Genomic DNA, 6,011 nt, shown 5'->3' on the forward strand with positions numbered 1-6,011 from the left:
CGGCCCCAACTGGTGGTACTGGCGGCCGTCCGTCCTGACCGGTAGCACGTGTCCTCACCATCTGTGAGAGAATAGAATAACAGAAGTTTAGTTACCAGAATCAACAGATTCGCACGACAAGAATTTAAAAATGTGAAGTTTCCCTAAAGGTTCTGCAACCTCTCGAGGATAAGTACGGACGTCTCCGTACCGATCCGCAGGACTCTACTAAACATGCTCATGACTCGTGAGACCTATGTAACCTAGGCTCTGATACCAACTTGTCACGACCCAAAACCAACCTGGTCGTGATGGCGCCTATCATGGAACTAGGCAAGTCGACACACTCCCTAACAATTCGATATATCATTAAAAGTTAGATAATAGCCTTTTTCATACTGAAATTTTGTAAAAGAGATTAATTCAAAGACCAAAATGCGGAAATAAAAGCCCGACATCGGGTGTCACTAAGTCATGAGTAAATACTACAACTGTTCTGAAATATAGCAAGACTAACATAGTCTGAGAGTAGCCAAAATACACTAAAAGGAAGATAAAGAAGAAGAAAGGCAGGACTGCGATCGTCAGGCAGCTACCTCGCTATCTCCGATGAAAGTCCGCGACTGGAATAGTCAACAGCTGCTACTGTGGCCAGAGATACCTGGATCTGCACACAAGGTGCAGGGGATAATGTGAGTACACCAACTCAGTAAGTAACAAGTCCAAACTATGGACTGACAGGTAGTGACGAACGTAACCTCAACAGGTAATAGAAATAAATTGTGCAGGAAAAGTAGGCATGCTATCATTTCAAGAATACAGCTCAAGCAGTAAAATAAATACGGATCTGAACAATATGAGATATAAAGCTCAGCTAACTCTACATGCCAATGCACATAATGTATGAAATGCACCATGTGCTCCCACTTTCAAGTGATCAACCACTCGGTACTGCATATGGCCATCCGGCCCAGGGAAATCCATCGCGAAACATATACAACACTGACTGCAAGTCAACCAGTACCGAGGAAGAAGGGTAATCCAACCCTGAGGAGAAATCCATCTCTGGGTATATATATACATACTCAACCACTCGGTACCGCATATGGCCATCCGGCCCAGGGAAATCCATTCCGGAACATATACAACACTGACTGTAAAGTCACCTAGTACCGAGGAAAGGGGTAATCCAACCCTGTGGAGAAATCCATCTCGAGATATCAATACTTCGGACAAATCCATGTCCAGGGAAATCCATCCCTCAATAATATCATCTACGCTCACTGGGGGTGTCTTACAGACTTCGGAGGGGCTCCTATAGCCCTAGCATTATCATAATCATCAACATAACCGCTGCAGCGTGCAGTCCGATCCCATAACTGTCACTCATAATCAGGCTCTCGGCCTTACTCAGTCATCACTCTCCAGTCTCACACACACGGGCTCACAATGCCATGAAACTAGCCCGAAACAATGATATGATGCGCCAAATAATAATAACTGAGACTGACACATGATATGATATGCATGAATAAGACTGAGTATAGAATATCAATGAATCTAATGAGATGACAGCAACAAACGACCACTCGGGTCTCAACAGTATAGGCGTGAAGCCCTAACAGGATATCTAGCATGATGTACAACACATTTACTTAATCACATGATAGAAACACAGATATCAGCAAGAAAGAGTCACTATGCGGTGCCATGGAATGAACCCGGCCACAATTCTCACGGTGCACGCCCGCATGCTATCACTTGGCATTTGCATCACCTCAATACTACTCATATAGCACATAGTTCGGGGGTTCGAACCCTCAGAACCAAGTTTGAAAGCGTTACTTACCTCAATCAATCCAAAATCCTACTCAGTGACGCCCTTGTCTTTGGAATCGGCCTCCAAACGTCCGAATCTAACCAAAAGCAATACAATACGATCAATATAGGCCAAGGAACCAATTCAACACGAAAAACTATCAATTTAGACCAAAATCCCGGAATTCACCCAAACCCGGCCCCCCGGGCCCACATCTTTGAATCCGACAAAAATCACAAAACTAGAAAGCCCTTTCACTCACGAGTCTACCCATACCAAATTTATCAAAATCCGACATCAAATGGTCCCTCAAATCCTCAAATCAAACTCTTCAAAATCCCAAGCCCTAACCCCTCATTTTCACCCATAATCTTCACTAATTACATGATTAAACAACGGAAAATCATCACATATACGAGTATTAGGGCTCAAGCCACTTACCTTGCTGATAAACCCTTGAATTCCTCCTCAAATCGCTCTCAAAGGCTCCAAAGCCGACTAAAAATGGTGGAAAATGAACTAAAATTCGCGAAGTCCACCTTTTATACATTCTGCCCAGAACTTCTGCATCTGCGGTCCTCATGTCGCTTCTGCGACGCCGCACATGCGAAAAATCCCTCGCATGTGCGGTTCTCACTTAAGCCCTCAGAACCCGTTTCTACGGTCCAATTCTCGCACCTGCGGCCTTGCAGGTGCGCTCCACTACTCGTACCTGCGGCTCCCAGCCAACCTCAGCCTTGGCCGCATCTGCGACCCCTTCTCCGCTTCTATGGGCTCGCACCTGCGGTCCCCACTCCGCAGATGCGGTTATGACAGCTGAGTTCAATCTTCAGCATTCCTCAAATTCCAACCTTGTTTCCCCAACCACCCGAAATCAACCCGAGGCCCTCGGGACCTCTACCAAACATACCAACAAGTCATATATCAACATACGAACTTATTCGAACCTTCGGAACACTCAAAACAATATCAAAACACCAAATCACCCTCAGATTCAAGCTTAAGAGCTTCTAAACTTCCAATTTACGCAAACGACTCCGAAACCTATCAAATCACCTCTGAATGACCTGAAATTTGCACACACGTCCCAAATGACACTGAGGACCTACTCCAACTTCCGGAATTCCATTCCGACCCTGATATCAAATTTTTCACTGCCGACCAAAATCGCCAAATTTTCAACTTTCGCCAATTCAAGCCTAATTCTACCACAGACCTCCAAATCACATTCCGAATGCGCTCCTAAGTCCAAAATCACCTAACGGAGCTAACGAAACCATTAAAATTTACATCCGAGATCGTTTACACATAAGTAAACATCCGGTCAACTTTCCAAATTAAGCCTTCCCAAAAGAGACTAAGTGTCTCAAATCCTCTCCGAATCCACTCCAGACCCGAACTAAGTGATCCAACATATCATAGTATAGCTGAAGAATACAAAAAGAAGCAGAAATGGGGAAACATGGCTATAACTCTCGAAACGACCGGCCGGGTCGTTACATGATCACTCCAAAATAGCCAGCGTTTGCAAAGTCATTAAAAAATAGCCACTATTTTGCTGCAGCAGGGACCGGTCCAGCATAATATACTGGAGATCGGTGCAACTGTATTTGAGCTTCCAGCATATTATGCTGGAACTCCAACACGCAGAAAGTTCCAGCGTAATATACTGGAGGTTAGAGCACCTGTGTATGAACTTCCAGCATATTATGTTGGACCGGTATATTATACTGGAACTCCAGTATATTATTGTCACGACCCGGATGCCCCCACCCTCGGGGGTCGTGATGGCGCCTACTCGTGGAAGCTAGGCAAGCCACAAAACATAAACTCCTACCTATTTCATTTTAAATCCTTTTATCTATCATAACAACAAGCGTTAAATATTTAAATGACAACGGAATATGAAATTAAAAGCGGAAGACTTAAATTAAATAAGCTGAACAATAATGCGAAATTCAACATGTGCCTCTACCCAAGAACTGGTGTCACATCATCCACGGACTACTAAGAGTACTAAATACAATCGTTTGAAAGAAATATAACATTGTTTGTCTCGAAAATATGAGATAACATAATGAAATATAAGATAGAGGAGACGCCGGGCCTGCGGACGCGTGCAAGGCTACCTCAGAGTCTCGGTGGACTGAAGGCTGGCTCCCGAGCTACTGCTGCTGTCCGGGACCTGGATCTGTGCAAAAGAGCACAGAGTGTAGTATCAGCACAACCGACCCCATGTGCTGGTAAGTGCCTAGCCTAACCTCGGCGAAGTAGTGACGAGGCTAGACATGACTACCACATAAACCTGTACAGTTATATATATATATATATATAAAAATAACAAGAATAAATATTTTAAATGGGAGGGGAACATGCTTCGCGGATAGTAGATAATACAAAATTTCAAGAAAATAATAAAGAACATCAATAATTTAACTCTAACACGGATAAGGGAAATAAAAGTAGATTTCACTGTCAGTACATATCTCGTTGCAGGCGTGCAACCCGATCCCATTTCATTAAATCTCGTGGTAGGCGTACCACCCGCTCCCATTTCATTAAATCTCGTGGTAGGCGTACCACCCGCTCCCATTTCATTAAATCTCGTTGCAGGCGTGCAACCCGATCCCATTTCATTAAATCTCGTGGTAGGCGTACCACCCGCTCCCATTTCATTAAATCTCGTGGTAGGCGTACCACCCGCTCCCATTTTATTAAGTCAACAGTTCTTCCAAATGAAATTTACTCCAACAAACGCAACAATTTATACGAATTCATAAGACAACAAATACACAATAATTATGACTCACTGAGGAAAATAAGTAATGACAAGTAGCAATTAATTATGGACTTTAAGGAGCAAATAGGCAATTTAATATTTAGTATGCTAAATGTCAAGTAGCAATTAAGTCACATAAATATGTAACAATTATAGCATAAATTCAAGGCATAATATTGCGCAAGGATACCTCGAGCCAATAATAACAAGTAACACAATAAAGGAAAATGCCAACATAAAGAATCACAGTAATAGTGGAATAAGACAATTAATGCACTTGAACCGATAACAACAAGAAAATCAGTAAATAGAAGTAAAGGACAACATAACTCAATTATCAGCAAAAATCAGGAAAATCAAAGACAAGTGCACGGCATCACCCTTCGTGCTTTTACTCTTGTCCTCACCAAGCAATAATATAATGAAAACGTGCACGGCATCACCCTTCGTGCTTTTACTCTCTTTCCTCACATATAATCAATAGAATCGGCACGGAATGGTACATCGTGCGGCACGGCATCACCCTTCGTGCTTTACTCTTTTTCCTCACAATAAGCAAACAATGCACGGCATCACCCTTCGTGCTTTAACACTCTTCCTCACCCAAACAACAATCACAAACAAGGGCAAGGGAATAAACAAAATAATAATAGAAATCCCGGCAAGGGAACGCAATTAAACAATTAAATCCCGGCAAGGGTACAATATCAATAATCTCAACGTCCCGGCAAGGGAAAATAATCAATAAGCAACAATATCCCGGCAAGGGAGCAATTTAAATACTCCTTCTCTTCCTTTCACTTTTATTTCATATCTCACTTTACCACTTGAGCCAATGCTCCAAAGGGTTCAACCATTTCATATACGTTCACAATTGTAATATAACTTGAGCCAACACTCCTCGATGTTCATAGGTCACAATTTCCTTTCATAAGCTTTTCACAACAAATAGGAATCATCACCAAGGCAAGAGAAATACAACGAAATCAAGATATTCATAATTTAAAGACTCACGGTCATGCTAGACACCAACGTATAGATACTCGTCACCATGCCTATACGTCGTACTCGACAATTACCACATAGCAAATAGGACTCAACTCCTAATCCCTCAAGCTAAGGTTAGACCAAACACTTACCTCAAACTTCCACGGCCAATTCAATCCTCAATAACCGCCTTCCATCTCGAATTCGGCTCCAAATCAATTGTATCTATACAATAATGACTTCAATACATCAATAAATGCTAAACAATACGAACCCGATGCCTAATTATAGCTTTTCCATCATTTTTTCCAAAAACTCAAAAATCGACCCCGGGCCCGCTTGGTCAAAATACGAGGTTCGGACCAAAATAAAATTCCCCATTCACCCACGAGCCCAAATATATAATTTGTTTTCAAATTCGACCCCAAAACGAGGTCTAAATCAAGA

This window comes from Nicotiana attenuata, unplaced genomic scaffold (assembly GCF_001879085.1).
Source record: "Nicotiana attenuata strain UT unplaced genomic scaffold, NIATTr2, whole genome shotgun sequence".
Lineage (NCBI taxonomy): Eukaryota > Viridiplantae > Streptophyta > Magnoliopsida > Solanales > Solanaceae > Nicotiana > Nicotiana attenuata.